The 19,362-nt window shown below is 35.7% G+C and overlaps 1 protein-coding gene across 4 annotated transcripts in view; it reads left to right on the forward strand.

Moving 5' to 3' along the window:
- Nucleotides 1-19,362, forward strand: part of LOC109091242 (NHS-like protein 2) — a 78,929-nt gene that overhangs the window by 18,140 nt on the left and 41,427 nt on the right. The gene's annotated exons all lie outside the window — the stretch shown is intronic.

Raw genomic sequence — 19,362 nt, forward strand, 5'->3', positions numbered from 1 at the left:
ATGTGTCGTTGCTCAGTAATTTAACTGTTAGAATGAGTGTGTCACACCACAACAAACAATGGACTGACTGGTTTGGATAAATACTAAAGAAACACCAGTGGAATGTAACCTATCATCTTAAATTCCGCAGAATTCATCTCACAGTGTGCTCCACAGTCATGAGCTCAATCCCGATCTGCACTCAGTTTTGATAATCACAAAACATATCTTTTCTCAGTTCCTTCTTTCATGGTATCGTTTAGTCATTGACTGATAAATGTATAGTGCACATTTTCTTTTTACCCCCTAAATATTTTAAGTATAGAAATGAGCAAATATTGTGTAAAGTAATATTAAATCATATTAAAAGGGATAGTTCATCCAAAACATATTCTGTCATCCTTTACTCACCCTCAAACCTGTATGACTTTATTTCTTTTCTTCTGCAGGACACAAAATAAGTTATTTCTACGGACACTGAGAGCCAAACAACATTGGAGCCCAATGACATCTATGTTTTTTTTATATTGCACAGAATAAAAAGGTCATACAGTTTTGGAATTACATGAGCAATGACAGAATTTTTTAGGTGATCTGTCCCTTTAATTATAATATTGTGAGTTTAAGAAGTCTCAGAACACTAATTAAGGCTTATATATATCTATATATATATATATCTATATATAGATATATAGATAAATATAGATATATATATATATTTATCCACAACAATATTTGAAGAATCCTTACATTAAATGTAGAGAAATTAAATATTTACATTGATTAAAATAAGTAACTGAAATAATTACAATTGAAATTCAAATAATTAAATTGTTGAATTCCAGAAGTTAGGTAATAGTTTTTGTAGGGGTTCTAGCTGTTTTAGTTTAGTTTAGTTGTTTAAACACTCATTTGGTCTTATTTCAGAACATTTTAAGCTATTTTGAGGCCCATTTGGAAGTTTGCTGAGGCCACCTAGTGGACCCCGACCCCTGGTTGAGAACCACTGATCTAGAAAGAGTTTGACCCAGTCCTGCTTAAATACCGAGTAATTTCACTCACATGCCTCTGTGTTCAAAATGTGTCTCAAATGTATCAGTGATTGAATTTTTGCAAACAGCTGACTAAAATTTCCTAGCTCTGTCTGCACTTGAGCAGGTCATAATCACTAAAATCAATGTTTCTGAGACCAAATATTATATTACAGATAATAAAGCTGAAAAAAAAAACATCATTCTGAAGGGTACAGAGATATTAATCAGATTATGGGTGGGTTTGCTGCTATGGGTTTGGTGGGCAAAGAAAAGAAAATTGGTTGGGAGACGGATATAGGAGGAGGGAGAGTGTCTGACAGACTTAATTGAGTTTTATAGGCAGTTGAGAATGGAGATAGTGGCATCTTTATATACTGGAGAACAGATCAGCCCAGTGCTTAACTGAAAGACGGGCCAGCTGGGAGCCTATGCACAGCTCAGTCAAAGAGTCACTCCACCTCAGTGTGTGTGTGTGGAGGCCTAACTCCTCCTCCTCCTCTCTGTAATTCAGTGTGTGTGTGTGTGTGTGCGCGTGCAGGCCTCAGTTTCTATATGTATTTAACATACCATTGGACCGTTTGTTTAACCGTGTCTTTTGATCCTTGTGAAAAGGTTAGTATATTTGCTTGCAAATTTGATATATGTGTATACACATATGTGTATGTATGTATGTGTGTGTGTGTGTGTGTGTGTGTGTGTGTGTGTGTGTGTGTGTGTGTGTGTGTGTGTGTGTGTGTGTGTGTTTGTGTATTCCTTCACTTTCTTCTCTGCGGTATATGGACTCATGCTGCTTTGCAGTTCTGATTTGCTAAGATGTGCTGAAAGCAGAATGCAGACACAAATATGCACACTTGGGGGTTCTATTAAGATTGTGTGATGTTCATCCAAGAGTCATTGATTTTGAGGCTAACTCAGATTTGTTGATTTTGAGTCAGACATGGTGTTAGGTTGAGGTGTTGCATAAGTGATGGATTAATTGCTGATTAACTGTCTTTGGTTTGTTGTTTCTTCAGTGCGGTTTACTAAATCTGTCAGTCTGATGGGTGGGGTAAGCACACACATCTAGAGGCAAAGGAAAATGGGCACATAAACAGCAGGTGTGTGTATATGTGTCTAAGGGCTAAACACCTTAAAAACGGTTGATAAGTGCTTGTTTTTAAATGACCTACTCTGTTGTTCTCCTACATTTACATCCCATTTTGCCCCCTATCCTTTTTGTGTGACCCCTTTAATCATGGCTGTTTGTCAATTAGTTTACAGAATAAATGCACTTTTTCACTGTCTTTGCTAAAAGCAGTATCTCGACACTTTACTCTCTGTAAAGCCCTTTAGAATTTACTAATACTGTCTTGTGTGTTTGTGATTTCTTGGCTTTCTGGAAAAAAAGGTTCGGTTTGAATCAGTGACAGGGACTGACTCTTGGGATATGAACAACATCATTCATTAGAGAAATGGATGAATGTGTTTAATAAATGACCAATAGAACTGCTATATTGTTTCCTTGGTTGGATGTACTCTTATGTCACTAAAAATGTATTCTTTGTTTCTTTCTTCTCTATTGAAAGTCCAGTATGCACATAATAGGATTTTTGTTTCAAAATTGCTGGCTTTTGCAAATTAATTTCTTAATAAATGTTTTACAGGTGTCCTCCTCATAACAACTGCTTGATTAATAAGAGATTACATTTTCTAGCATGCATCAGTTATACTATTTCTTTCAATAACACGCTTAAAACCATAAAAATATATATATTTTTTTTTGGATAGAAAATGTTATTAAAATATATACACAAGAATTGACATAATTGTGAACAGACTTCCTAGAATTAATTATAATAAGCATAAACTGTACTGAAAATCGGAGACGACTCTATAAGTAAAAAAAAAAAAAAAACAAAAAAAAAAAAATATATATATATATATATATATATATATATATATATATATATATATATATATATATATATATATATATATATATATGTGTGTGTGTATATATATATATATATATGTGTGTGTATATATATATATATATATATATATCTATATGTATATATACAGTACAGACCAAAAGTTTGGAAACATTACTATTTTTAATGTTTTTGAAAGAAGTTTCTTCTGCTCATCAAGCCTGCATTTATTTGATCAAAAATACAGAAAAAAAATGTAATATTTTTATATTGTTATTACAATTTAAAATAATTGTTTTTAAATTTATTATACTTTAAATTATCATTTATTTCTGTGATGCAAAGCTGAATTTTTAGGATCATTATCACATGATCCTTTAGAAATCATTCTAATATGATGATACATTATCAAAGTTGGAAACAGTTCTGCTGCTTAATATTTTTTCAGAACATGTGATACTTTTTTAGGATACTTTGATGAAAAAAAAGTAAAAAAATAAAAATAAAAAAAAGAAGCTATGTTTTTAAAATATAAATATTTTCTAATAACAATATACACTACTGGTCAGTAATTTGGGGTCAGTAATTTTTTTTTTCTTTCTTTTTTTTTTAATAAAATCAATACTTTTATTCAGCAAGTAAGTGTTAAATTGATAAAAAGTGATAGTAAAGAAAATATATTATTAGAATATATATTATTAGAATTTTTATTTTTATTTTGAATAAATGCAGTTCTTTTTAACCTTTTATTCATCACATATATTAGACAGCAGAACTGTTTCCAACACTCATAATAAATCAGAATATTAGAATGATTTCTAAATGATCATGTGATAGACTGGATGTTACATGTGACACTGAAGGCTGGAGTAATGATGCTGAAAATTCAGCTTTGCATCACAGGAATAAATAATTTTTTTTTTTTAAAGTATATTCAAATAGAAAACTATTATTTTAAGTTGTAATAATATTTCACAATATTACTGTTTTTTTTCTGTATTTTTGATCAAATAAATGCAGGCTTGATAAGCAGAAGAAACTTCTTTCAAAAACATTAAAAATATTTAATAAATGTTTCCAAACTTTTGATCTGTACTGTATATATATATATATATATATATATATATATATATATATATATATATATATATATATGTATATATATATATATATATATTTGTAACTGCGGCAGTGTGTGCAGTTCCATTCACGTCCACTAGAGGGAATAACAACACTATTCATCGCTGCCTTGAACTGTGTGATCTTCCTGTATCTGCCCTGCTCATGTCCTCTTAACTTTGTTATGGTCTTTACTTTAAATCTCAGCACAATTAAGCACCTGGCGTAACCGATGGATGGTTCACCCTCCTATATTTGTAAAAGCTGTTATGTACAGAGAGATCGGGGAACAGCAGACTCAGTGGCCCCAGGCCTTGGAGAGAAGCCTTTTTTTTACTGAGAGAGATTATGTTGTCTACACTGCTGTTTACAGAATGAAGAGGAAGACAGCGAGAAAGAAAGAGGCAGGGAGCATTTGCCTTAGTAGGATATAGGTTGAAGTAGATTGAGTTATTTCCTTCTTTTTAAGGGATTATATGCCAGAGTGTGGGGTTTTGTGCATGAAATTGTAATGCAAAGTCTATTTTAATGCTATTTAATAGTCTTGCCATGGGTATGCAGAAGACTGACGTCATGCATGATCACATGCACATGATTACGTATATGCACATTTGAAATAACGTGTCTGCAAGCATGCATTCATGTTTTGATACCAATAACATCAGGAAATGAGAGAGATTATGCTGCTTTTGTCCCTTCTTCTGTTTCCTCTATTATGACTCTTGGGATCTGGAAAGATAAGACGCAATTCTACATCAAACGCTGTCCAAGATGCAGCTCCGCCTCCAACTCTTCATTATAACTGTTGTGCTGTTTGCAAGGTCTGTGCAAACCAGTGGTGTGCAGTAGTGTTCTGAAATGAGGAGGCAAAGTCACATTTTTTAATGTCAATTCATTTTCCAGTTAAACTTAAGGTTGACACATTTTTAAGGTTGATGTTGTTAACTGATGTTTAGCTATTCTTTTTAATGGTCAAATTATGTAATTATGTACCTTTAATTTAACCAAACTGATTATGCACTAAAGAAACCCTCACAGATTTTGTTTTCAAGTCATTTCAAATTTCAGTGTGACATGACATAAATTGGTGATAACTAAGTGGGTGTGTTGTTTACATATGTATAATTAGTTTTCCCTTTAACCTTTATTTATTCATTCAGATCAGTTTGCAGATGACATTTCCTCATTCATTCTCAATTACCCCCTGCCAAACCTATGACTGAACAGGCTCAGGGGAGGCAAGAGAGACGCTGCCTGCTGCTGTAACTTTAACTGCTGGTGTTGCTGTGGGACAGTGTCACTTTAGAAAAATCAAGTGTTTAATGTCATGTTTTGTGATAATTGCATTGTTTTTTTTATGCTGTGGAGGACGCACTGCCTCCCTTGCCTCCTTGGAGGAAACCCCCCGGTGCAAACTCCATTAGACCTGTGTGATTCAAAAGGGTTGTGGCAGATATTTGAAACTTTTAAACTGCTGAACAAAACAACATTATCCTGCTTCAAACAATTACACACTTCTACTGTAAATGGTTTTAGTTTTTGTTTGTCTGATATTTTAATGACTCTTTCAACAGGTTACATCATTACACTGGTAGGTGCCAACAAGTAACTTTTTATGAATCAGTCACTGAATCATTCATTGAGTCATCCGCTTTGTTAAAAACATTGGCCACGTTTGAAAGCTGAATAATGCTGCCTCTGAAGACAGGTTGGAAGCTAACAAGGGACATCTGAATCCTATGATTGTGTCAGATTCTGGTGACTGAAATAACTTCATCTGATCATAATTTTTGAATGGAGCATAGCTGTATCCTTCTCTGCCAATAATATCCCACTATTGTATTGAAATCCATGAAAGTTACTAAAGCGTACTAAAACTGAAAATGTTAGTTACTCAGTAATAGTGACCACAATGACCTTTCTACAAGTTACATCATTACACCAGTAGGTATCCACAAGTGACTTAAGAGAAAGTCATTGAATCATTCATTCAGACAATTCATTCAAAAACACTCATTCAGGAACAACAGTCTTTAGGAGTGATTCACTGAATCATTCCCTAAACCGATTTTTAAAAACACACTGATTCATTGGGGAACAAATCACTACAACTGAGATACGCAGCGGTTCTTCTTTGGTCTTGTTTGGAATTTTTTTACTGGTAGAGGAAGAAAAGATGAAGTAACAGTAAATGTTGTGTCTAAAATGTAAGGTAATTAATATAACCATCTTGTTTATCAAACATTAAATATAAAATATAAAATATCGCTCACACTTGTGCTGGTTTTTACTGTTGTGATTACCTGCAGAATTGCTGATATTAGACAAAGGGACTGTTGTTTGTCTGATATAGCTTAATTTCTCTGTGAACTGAAAGTTGCAACTGAATTTATTGTGTATTGTGATGTATTTCAGAGTTAAACAGAATATTGAAAGAAAAAAATAGAGGGTGGGGCTTGATTGTAGCACACCTCTGTCTTTAGCTCATAGCAGTCTGATGGATGGAGGGAGTGGTGAAAGATGTTCTGTCAAAGTATTCAAACTGATATCATCAGTGAAGAAAATTTTTAGATATTGACCAAAAAATTGCAAAGACAAACACATTACAAGACTAGGAAGGCACACCAACAAAGAAAATTGGGGTAATTTTATTTAAAGGTGCTGTTTGTAAGTTTTTGACTCTACTAAAGCATAAAAATACCATAATATGTTTGCAGATATTTAAGAAACATGCTAAGTTAACATACTTGTTTATCTGAAAACAATGCTACAGTCAGTTATTCTCCTTTGAAAATGTGTCGGCCTCTGTTTTGGTTTGTGAAACCCCACCACTGCCAGTTTACCAAATTGTATTTCGGAACCCCGGGTTGCTGGAAAACACAGCGTATTTCATTTCAAGTCTGAGGAGGAGGGGCCGGATGAAAAAAAAACCCTCTCCAATATTTTGAATTTGGACTGCAATACCACCTCTGAGTCTTCAAAAATTCTGTAAATATTCCGTAATGCCACATTTGTGCTCTTCTGTGCTGTGCAAATATGAATTGTTGATGCTGATTTCATTTGATTGGTTACTTATTTTTCCTGATTGTATCTTGTTATTTTAATTGAAATTATAGTTTAATTACAATTTTTGATAAAAGTTTTTAAATTAAATATTTGGCACAAAAGATGACATACATTTAGTTAGAAAAATGGCATTACAAAGGTTAAAAAAAAGTCGTGCAGTACTGTACCAGTAAATAAGAAGTGTTTTGAGGGCTTAGCTAAAAAGGCCAATTAGAGACACTAATCCTTCTAAGATTTTATTAAATCATTCTTTAATTCAACTAATCAATCTTTTTATTTAAATTATTAATAAACACAGGGGGTCATTAATAATGCTTACATTATAACATGTGCAAATTCAAACACATCGTATCTTTAATTTGGCCAGAATTGCAGGTGCAGAGAAAATATTAAAAAGTTGTTTATAAATGTTATTATAAATTATAAAGTGTTTTATAAATACATCTGAAAGGTCATCTAAAATTACCACCAGTTAATTTTGGCCATTTCCACCACTGAATATAAATATATTAAAAACATAAGCAATATATATGTATAAAATGTGTTGTCACAGGAGTCACAGGATCATTTTAGTTTAGAGGAAGGGGTGTGAAGCGATCGTATGAGAAAGAGAAGTTCTATCTTTAACCTCTAGAGCAGTTCTAATCCTCTCAGATGGCTAAGTTGAGGGCATTCTTTCTTTGGGTTTATTCATCCCTCTCTTCTCTTCTCTCCTCTCCTCTCATGTTACTCTGTTTCTTCCTGCCTGTTGAGAAACCGAGAGGCTGATTGAAGGGCCAGGTGCTGTTGCTGCAGTAAAGTTGCACAGTATAAAGTCACCCTGATTGCTTCTCTACCCACCGTGCCCACCCAGGACGCTAGTGGCAGCGCTCACAAAGCTGCTGTAATCAGATCAGATGTGCTGCTTTCAGACTGATCTGATATTTTAGTCACAAACACATTCAGAATCAATGCACTAGTCTTGAACTAATTCCAAGCCTTACGTTCTCCGTTCAAATGTGTTTTCTCTTTCTTCCCTCCTTTTCCCATTCCATACGATTCACTCGGAGGTCATCTTTTTTCTGCTGCGTTATGCTGTGTTTGTGTTTTGCCTCCAGATGGTGCAGGCATGTTTGTGTGTCTAAGGTTTAATGTGTGTATAAATCAGAGATCTTCAGAGTTTTGCCAATCCTGCGCTCATATCTATAAACGCTCTTTCTCATCCATCATCCCTCCATCTCTGCTGCACGTGCATCTGTTTCTGCTTAAAATACATTGTGCGTTTTCTGATCTGTTTTGAGTTTCTATGGTTTTCGCCTCCTCTCATGACACCCCCTGTTCAAACAATATTATTTTAAGACTTAAAGCTACAAAACTGCAACCTCCTCCGTTTTGGTAATGCGAATGACTGTAGATGTAATGAGTGAAGTCCAGTAGCTAGCTACATATAGTTTCTTTGCGAAGTCTGGTCCTCCATATTCTTTCTTTCTTTTCTTTAATAACATCTATGTGGTGAGGAGCTTTGGAGGCCTCAACCCCCTCCCCACTAATCTCTCCACAATATTGTTGGAAATGGCTCCAGAGGACGGAGTGAAATAGAAGGGAGCAAAGCCAGGATAGGCGTTCCCTCCTCCAAGGGCTGGTTCATGGGGTTTTCACAAAGTTTGTCATGAGTTAAAAAAAAGGGGGGCTCTCTCTCCTGTTTCTCCTTTCATTTTTCTCTTCACTCCACCCTCTTTCCCTCCTCTCTCTAAGCCCCCTAAACATGACCGCGTTCTTCTGCACCCCTCACCCTCTGTTGCTGTAGAGCAGAACAGCACAAGCTAGTGTCCTTCTCCATTTCCCTTTTCTTTTGTCCTGTAGGAATTTGTCAGGTGGCTCCTGGTCTATGATCCAGGTGAGTGTTAAAGAGGTAAACTTTGTTTTGTATATGCTTCTGAGCCAATATCACTACAAACTTGCTTGTCAGAATGAGATAAAAGAGTCTAAAAGTTTTGCTTTCAGTGACCATTTTTTGTTTTGTTGGCTTGCCAATGCAACTTGCAAAAGCTGTGGTCAGTCCTGGCAATTACTTCCACAGGCTTGCAAATCAGATTTCGATGTCTCTGGGATTTGAGCTGTTTATTACAATTATTGATGAGGCTATGACAGTGAGATTTATAGTTATGTTTTTATGACTAATAGCTGGCTAGCAACAGAAATTTCCCAGCATCTAGGTCTTTGGAGAAGTTTGCGTATGGAGCTGATGATTGACAGCCAGCATACTGTAAGAGCCAGAGGGGTGAGAGATGTCATGAGAGATCTCACAAGCTGTTGGAGTAATGAAACCTGCTGTGCTATCAGAGTTTCTCCTCCCTTTACTGTTTCTGTTTCCCGTGTAGGAATGAAGTAATGATTTTTGAGCAACTCTGCAGGTTTGGCAGAAGGTGCTGAAACTAAAGATGCTGACACAGCTTTTGCAATGATTGAGGGAGCAGAATATGTTATGGTCGAAAGACAACTGTGAAGAAGAGCCAAACTTATTGAAACCATGTCCTATCCTAATATACAGTTTTGTCTCATGGGGAAAATCCAATCATTCTCCTTGTTTTCATTAGCACAGTTCTGCTGGAGGTATAATCACAGAGACTTAGCATACAGATGTTCCCTGAAGCATTTTACTCTTTAACTGCATTTCACTCACTGTTAGTGTCAATGTCAGTCAAGCATTTATATGAAGATTAACAATATTGCTGTTGTCACATTTAATCGTGGTAACTACTGTTTGATGTGCTGCACAGGGTCACATTGTAGCTGCAGTCACCGCTGTGAGGCGGTTATGATGGCTTTTGCTTGCGGTGCTTTCTTGAAAAAACAGGTTCAGTTTCTTATTATACCTTGTTGAATACCTAGCCTAAGTATTAATATGGAAATAAAGACAATGGATGTTTACTCAACTATCGGCATTCTTGGAAAATTAAGTATCTTAAAGGGATAGATCACCAAAAATTAAAACATAGATGCTTCAAAAAGTTCATAAAGCCATAGTAAATGTAATCCTAATGAATCAAGCAGTTAAATCCAAGTCTTCTGAAGAGACACATTCACTTTAGATCAGACTTTTAACTGAGGGACCTTTGTGTTTTGAGTCTTTAAACATACTTTACACACTATTGCTAGCTTATTTACTGTAATTTGTGTACAAACAATATACAACAGTGGACCTAACAAAACCTTTTTTTTCTTTTTTATGAAATGTATAATATTTCTCACCACAGTGAGAAACGTTTTTACCATATTCAAAGTGAAGTTTGGTGTTTAAGTGCTGTGATGCAATGTTAAAAAACGTCATTTTATGCATGTTTAAAACTATCATCAGTTCCATTTATGGAATTACATATTTGATGGGTATTTACACAAAGACTGGGACATGAGTAACATGAGTAAAAATCCAAATGCAACTGTAAAAATTGATAGGTTAAGTGATGTGTAGGCATGGGTTTGAGGCAGGTCTATATGTTTTCAAACAATGGAATGAAGGGGTGGTTGAAGTTTGGGAAATTTCTTTGAACAATAATTATTTTGGCAATTACATTTCGTACTGCTACTGGCACAGAACAATTATTGTTGAAATATTTAAAGTTCAGACAGCTTTTTGGCATTGCGTTTCACAGTCATTTCACAGTTAAGAAAGCTCAAGCCTCAAGACACAAAACTAAATAATTACAGTAAATATTTATAGATTTAATGAGTGCAAATGAGCTTTACTTTTGCAGAGGCAATACTAAACATACACAACGGAGCTATGACTCGCAGAAATTAAGAAGACAGTATTCCTGTAAAATCAGCTACATGCTGAAACACACACACACACACACACACACACACACACACACACACACACACACACACACACACACACACACACACACACACACACACACACACACACACACACACCTGCTCAAACCCAGGCAACATAAGCCTGCAAGCCGACTGACAAACTGTTCTATGACTCTTTTTTAAATGTGTATAGATGCAGCATTTGGTTTCTCTCAGTTGCGGAATAGTGTGTCTTTTGTTAATGGTTAGATTCTTCTTACGAACTCTTGTGTTTAACAATGTATGTGTGTGTGCGTCTGTGGCTCAGTCATAGAGAGTGCATGTCATTCTCTGAGTATACAGTACAGATCACACTTACACAAGAGTATAGTTGAGAAAGCAAAGACATTTATCAGCACTCTGTCACCAACGGGGCTTATGTAATGGAGTATGTGAGAGTGCGAGTTGAGGGGACAGATCTGGGGTTCATCTTACATAACTAAATGACTGGGGCACCCCAGTGATTGTGCCAGGAGCTTCTAGTAGCACACAGATCATCATGTCTGAGCTCAATTCAGACTGGTGAGGATGAATCATCTCAACAAAAGATCTGGATCAGAGGTTTTCAGACTGGAGTCTGGGAAATCTTGGGTGGCTGCAAGTGAATTAAGTAAATTAAATAAGAGCAACAGTGTTCCGGTAGCTAAGACATCTGGACATGGGTTTGATTTCCATGGAATGAATAAACTGATTTGGTTAAAATCATCTACCAAATATCAAATTTAGTACAGTTTAATTCTGTTTCCTAAAGAATGGTTAGAAATCATGAGATTAATTACAATTATTTTATTGTGTTGATGACCATAGGTTATACATTTAATAGTTATTTCATTATACATTTAGTATTTATATCATATATTATATGATATAGAGAACAGAGATTTGTATTTATACTATAATCCAAAGGTTTGGAACCTGAAAGATTCTATCTTGTCTATCTTGCTCACCAATGGTGTATTTATTTGATCAAAAATACAGTAAAACAGTAACATTGTGAAATATTGTTTTTATAACTATAATTATAATATTATAGTTATTTCTAATTATAATGATTTATAATGTGTGAAATATTATTTATAATTTAAAAGTATTGTTTCTATTGTGTATATATTAATTATTATATTATATAAAATGTATTTTATTCCTGTAATGGCAAGGCTGAATTTTGAAAACAGTTGTGCTGCTTTGAGATTTTGTAACATTATAAATGTCTTTACTACCTTTGATCAATTAAATGCATTCTTGCTTAATACAGTAGTAATTTCTATAACACTTTACTTAAAGCCTTTATGTATAATGCATTATAAAGGGTTATTAAAGGGTATAAGGCATTATAATTATTCATAATGTGCATTGTAATACATTATATCTTGTTGTAAATCATTAGAAAATGCATAGTGTAATGTATTACATTCATGAGATTGTACAATGCATTGGTGCATTCCAAGGAATAATTAATACATTTAAATTACTTTTATAATGCATTATACATACAAGGCTTTAAGTAAAGTGTTCATGTGATTTTTTACAAATTTAAAATTTTGTAATTTTTTTATTTTATATTTTTCCAGTATAAATGAGCATTTTGAACATTTATAAATGAGCCTTTACACAAGGGTCTGTGGCATAAAAACGTTTGAGGATCCCTAATCTGGATAATTGATTTTCTGGGAAGAACTCTTTTCCACAACCATCTGCATTAATTCCCATTCTTGCTGATGGATCTGCTTTATAAAATTAGTGTTCTGTATCCCTCATTTTGTGCATCAGACGGACATGAGTCAGAGCCCATATTTCCACCTTTCAAACATAAGTTTCGAGGATCAGCCCATAAACAATAGTCAATTATTCAGCCAATCAATCCACACAGTTGCTGTGTTGTTGGCTGTTTTTGCTTGCAAGAAGCAAATCTTCCTGTGCTTCCGTCTCTGGCAGCAGGTCAGCCGTCCTCGTTTGCACAGAGACTTTTGATGGAGGATTTGAGCCGCTCCACCCCGCTCTCTCCATCCTATCATAGCGCGAGCTGACCGACAAAACCGATGTCTCTTTAAATCTCCCCTGCTCTGCATGCAGAACCCACTCTGCCTTCTCATTCAGATAAACTGAGCAGTTTAGCTGGAATTACAATCCCCTAATCCAGCGCTGCACGGAGGAGTTTAAAAGAGATGAACGCACAGAATAATCAAATGAAATGAATAGAATGAATTGAGAGTTTGAAATACATAAATAGATGAAAGAGAGTCTGAAAACCAGATTAAGGCACTAAAGTACGGTTTTATAGACGATTGTCGAGCACAGAGGAGAAGTGCAGTTGAAGCACTGTAGAGGTTTGTGTGTAATCCGGTGGGTGGATGGACAGTTAGGGCTTGTAATCTGCCATGTTCTTGCTGCTCTTTGCCGCCAGCAGTTGAGTCAAATTATTAATCCACAGCCAATTATTCCAAATCTCAATCTGCAGCCAGATGTCCGCTGCTCCAGATTCAGCTTCCTGATGATAAAACACGGATGGTCACATATACACACACACCTCTCAGTGACAGTAGGACATCTGATTTCATGCTGTAAAACAGGAACTAGGATTGGTGCTGAATGATAGTGTGAATTGACGGTACTGATCTGAACACACTCTGGATCTGCACTAAGGTACTGTAAACCCCGATTTATCCCCTTTGTTCAGTTTTCTGGATCCATCAACCAGCGTTTTTCACTCTCTGCTTCCAGCACTATGTCTGTGATTCAATTTGTGTGGAGAGAGCCACCAATCTAGATATAGTAAGACAGTAGTTTATTTTTTCTGTGGAGTAAATAGGCCTGATTTGGTTAGCTCATTTAATTTGATGGCAGAGGTGCTCGCACACACCGGTGGACTTTACTGTGCCGACTACACATTCCTGAGAGGAAATGTGACGCCATCCACATTGGCTGATAGACCCCAGGGGCCACTTTTATCATTTTTATAAACTCCTAAGAAAACAAAACACCACAGCAAATGATTTCAGACAGAGTTTAGAGGGACAGTATGAGAGGAAAAGCTCAGTGGAAGAGATATTTAGCAGGTTTTGTGCAGTGTTATTTAGTGTTATTTATTTACATAATCTATAGTATTTATTATTTTGAATGAGCTTTTATTTGTATATTTTAAGTTTTAAGAATTAATTTTTTATTTAATTTAAAAAAATTATACATTAACTGTATTTTAGGTTTAGTAATTTTAGTACATCAACTTCAGGTTTGAAAAATTTTAATTTGTTGGCAAGGCAACGTTTCTAATTTTTAAAGCTTTTAGGGTTTTCATCTAATGTTTATATTTTATTCTATTTTATTTCAGCTCAAGTCATTAAATGAACATAACCCTAGTTTTAGTTTTACAATAACAATCATGGTTTTCTTCCTGAGTTACAGTGAAAGTGCATATTTCGCATGGGTCACTCTTCAATGTGTGTGGTCTTAGAAAAGGACAAGAAGAGATGGCAGCAGCAGCAGAGCGACTCTGATCTCATCTTACTCTCACACTCTCTCCAGTCCAGCACCAGATGAAAAACAATAGGATCAGTGCAGCTGTGAAGCCAGCTGTCACTTTCAGCTCGAGAGCAGGACAACCCCCTGTAGTACAGTGATAAGACATAGACAGCTGTTACTGTATCAACTCTAATCATCCTTACTGTTTCTCAGCATCTTTATAAGATATCAGCCTTGTTTTCCTTGTTTATATAAGCACTTGTCCACTTGCAAATAAAAATCAATAGCAGTAGATTCAGCATCAGTGAGAAGTGCTGGAAAGCAGTTTTGACTTTTGACATCAGATGATTTTGACCCCTTTTAAAATGTTGCTAATTTGCATATTTTTTATTCAGAAATTCATCTGCTTTCATGTGATGGAATGAGGTGAAAAGAACATAGGGCGAGAGCTGTGATCAGTAAGATGTGAAAGCGTGTATTTGTGTGATGTTTCAGCTTCACTTAATTTGAGAGATGGAGGTGCTGCTCACATGGCTTCTGGTAGCAGTAAGATGTGCTGATTAATGTTGCAGGTACTGCAGTTAGTGTTGAGTTATTCCCATTTAGTCACATCATTGCACACACAAAACTATTTATTTGTGCATTTTAAAGGGATAGTTCACATAAAATTGAAAATTCTGTTATCCTTTACTCCCCCTCATTTAGTTTCAATCCTGTATGACTTTCTGCTGCTAAACCCAAATGAAGCCATTTTCAAACACCCGGTTATGTATTTTTCCTCTGTTATTTACTGCAAAATAGTCTGCTCATAAGCGCCACCAAGCCTTTGTTTTATGTAACAGCAGCGGCTCTGGGCATGTGACCAAAAGCTTGAATCTCATTGGTTGACCAGCTTTATCAAAGTGCAAAGGAAAAAATATAGTTTTTCCATACCACATTGATAGATTCATGTTAGCTAAAGAGCCAAGTAATGCTTTTGTTATGAATATAAAAACTTAGCCTAATATAACACACCCTTTCATAGTCATTTCAAATTAAATACTTCATGGCAAATGAGTTACTTATGTACAGGACACCAGAAGGCATCCTACAGTGATATTGACCCAAACATCTGTTGTTTGTCTTTCATTTGTCCCTCTTTTGCTTTAATGGCAGCAGCACTCAAGCTGCATGAACTGCAAAAGTTAGTGTCAAACCTGATGATCATGTTCTCCAGCATGATCCAAAAAGCATCTTGACCTTTTTAATCTGACTGTATGTGACAAAGAGAATCTGGAATCTGAGGGTGCAAAACAAATAAATAAATAAATAAAATAAAAAAATATTTTTTTGAGAAAATAGCCTTTAAAGTTGTTCAAATAAAGTTCTTAGCAATGCATATTACTAATCAAAAATTAAGTTTTGATATATTTACAGTAGGAAATTTACAATATATCTTCATGGAACATGATCTTCACTTAATATCCTAATGATTTTTGGCATAAAAGAAAAATTAATAGTTTTGACCCATACAATGTATTTTTGGCTATTGCTACAAATATACCCCAGCGACTTAAGAATGGTTTCAAGATCCATGGTCACATATTTCCTTTTCATTTGTTTCATGTTTCTTAGTTTTAAATGTTTCAAAATTCTAAAACATTCTGTCAAATTCCAGGCTCAAATTAGAATCACAGATTTTCAATGTGGTCTCAGTCTTTTGAACTCCACTGTATAACAGCAACATAAGTATTCATGAGTGAGTATGAATGTGCATGAATAGTACATAAACAGACTTGTGTGTGTGTAATTGTGCAGTGTGTGTTTACTTAGGTAATGTTATTGTCAGTGTGTGTGTTTGACCTCAGATTGCCCTGTGCAGAGCGCTCAACAACTGAGCCAGTCTTTGCCTGAGCACTTCCTCTGCCCCTTCCTTCCTCGCTCTCCTGTTTTTAAAGGAAGGTTTGATCACTGCAGAGGGTCCTGGAAACACTGACATGGTATATGAGGTGAAAGAGTAAACCCTGTATGTGTTTGGGTTTGTGGGGGAGAGGGCCTACAGGTATGAGTGGGTGTTTTATTAAATGTCTGAGATTTGAATTTTGAATCCAGTGGAAGTGTATTAGATATTGTCTTTTAAATGGCCTCTGCAGTGGAAAAGCGAGCTCCACAAATGCTGTATCTTAATTTATCTTAATTTTAAGTTTAATTACGTTTTAAAGGTCCTCGTTAAATGTACACACATGCTTCTTTGATATCTTCATGTCCAACTTGATCTCCTCTGCAGTATCTATCACTGACACTAGATCCCACCCTTCACTAAGTGCAAGTTAATAAGAACTGTGATTGGCTACCTTTGATTAGACAACTCTTATGTATGAGAAGACTACTACTTGCGCTATCACTCAGCAAATAAAGAAATTAGAGCTGAAATACTGGACTGTCCTGGGACGCCTAGTCACCCAAAGTTACCTGCTGTTTTAAGTTGATGTCATATTCACTGTGTGCTATATGAAAATTTAGCTTTGCCAGGTCTTTATTTGAGAATATATTATCCCCAGTGATTTTCCAGATTACTGAGTACACAGTTCGAATGTTTAGTGTGTGTGTGTGTGTGTGTGTGTGTGTGTGTGTGTATGTGTGTGTACAGGTTTGGTTATACTATCAAGGGGCAAATGGCCTCACTAATATGATAAAATATAATCAAATACCCTGAATATTATGTTGCAAATGCTCATAAATTAGCTGAATCATATTTATATTTCAGTCTGATGATGTTAGGTTTAAGGGTAGGGGCCAGGACATAGAAAATATAATTTAACCTGATATATAAACTATAAATGTATAAACTGTGTATGTGTGTGTGTGTGTGTGTGTGTGTGTGTGTGTGTGTGTGTGTGTGTGTGTGTGTGTGTATTATCAACATGCACGAGACAGGCTCTGGTCACTGGAGTGTGTGCTCTGCTGATTAATCATTGTGCTGCTGTGTGCAGTGTGTGAGGGAGAGAGAGAGAGAGAGAGAGAGAGAGAGGTGTTTTTTTTTTTTTTTTTTTTTTTTTTGTTAAGACCTGCCTTTTTGTTTTATAAATGTATGTGTAGATTAAAACTTTGTGTTCATTCGCAGTATACATGATGTTGTGTGTGATGTTCTTATGAATATATGTTTTTAAAAGTTCTTCACTCCCTCTGGTCTTAAATCTATTTTGCAAGAAGGCAGTTGCATGTGTGTGTGTCTGTGGTAAAATGTGCAAGTATGACGTCATGAGAGTGTGTATCGATCACACTGCATCTTTTGGTTTGTGAGAGCAGGTGAGTGTACACATTTGCAGATGTGACCTCTGTGTGAGTGTGTGTGTGTGTGTGTGTGTGTGTGTGTGTGTGTGTGTGTGTGAAGGGGCGGGGCACGTGATGTTTACCAGACAGATGTCTGTGATGAATTGATAATAGAGAACAGTGTTGTGGCTTTGAATGCTAAACCTCCAGTCTGCAGTAGAGGGAGGGACCTGCCCTTTCCACTGCAGTGTGTGTGTGTGTGTGTGTGTGTGTGTGCAGCCAGTCAGCAGCTCGGACAGCAAGCTGCTCTCACAAGCAGCCTAGGCTCATAACAGGATTTTACACTCGTTTATTATCCTCCGCTATTTATTACTCCATCCCTCAGTTCCTATCTCATCCTTTTCAGGAAAAAGTGGGCTGACAGTCATCTGTCCTTGGGAAGCATCCTTCCTCTACCAATCACAAATTTTTCCAGTAAACACACACACACACAAGCTCCTATGTAGTAGATCTATGCCTTTGTGTGTTTGTATTTAGTGGTGAACTATCACTGCTGTCGCCTTACAACACCTTTCTCACCAAGAGCCACCCTTTTTCTCTATTTGCCTTTCTTGCCTATAGCGTCTGTTTTTACTTACCGCGTCTGCTCTCTCTCCTTCCACCTCCCCTCCTCTCAATATTCCTCTCCAGCTCTCTGCCTCTTGTGATTCTCATCTCTCTCTCCTTCTCTTTTCCCTTACTCTCTCCCTGTTTGCCGCATCTTTGCTCCTTGCTCTGTCCTCCTCTCTATCATGGCCACCCTCATCTCTCTCTCTCTCACGCTCTCATAGTCTTCATTGGCATGACTGTGGTACAGTGTTGCGAAAGCAGACCAAACAATTACAATGAGGTCTCACAAAATGCCTGAAAAATGAAAACAAGGTTAAAGTCAACATTAATGGAAATTCACCCTATTTCCTAAATGCATGCTATTGATTTTATTGTGAATGATTCATCCATGCATAATGCATCCGTTTGTAATTTTTTTTTTTCTACCTTGTAATTGTAATTAACCAAAATGTCATAACTCGATCTTTTGCTGAAACAACAGTCTTCTCTCTGGTGACGTATGCCAGACCTCTCCAATCAATTAGTCCACTTAAACCCCGTTTCTTTCCTTTCTCTTTGCAGGATGGCATTTAGATCTGGCTCCATCCAATGAATATCCAGCCATTTTCAATATCATTCAGTTGTACGTCACAATACAGAAGAACAGATCTTGTACAGATCTCGCTACTTTCATTGTATAACAACTTTAAGACATGATTGAGCATAACACACAAATGTTTTTGCATTTTTACATTTTCCTTAATTATTAAAGTTTTCCTGACAAAAGTCAAGTTAATGTGTTTTAGCAAAACACATTGTTTAAAAGCAGCTTTACAGAATATCCTTAAGGTTAATGTTAATAATGTCTCATATCTTCAAGACTTTTTTGAAGGTATTTTCACATTTAGCAGATTAGAGCTGGGCAGTAATATACTTTACATTTTGTTATGATACAAGCAACCAAGCAGTTGAGATTTACTATACACTCATACTGTATATCCAACTTCATATAAAGAGCTGAGTGATATCACACTTTATATTTTGTGACGATATAAAGGTTGAGATCTTGATTTAGAAGGTATTGAACTGAAGAACCATATTTTGTCCATAATGAA

This window comes from Cyprinus carpio, chromosome B7 (genome assembly GCF_018340385.1).
Source record: "Cyprinus carpio isolate SPL01 chromosome B7, ASM1834038v1, whole genome shotgun sequence".
NCBI classification, from domain to species: Eukaryota; Metazoa; Chordata; class Actinopteri; order Cypriniformes; family Cyprinidae; genus Cyprinus; species Cyprinus carpio.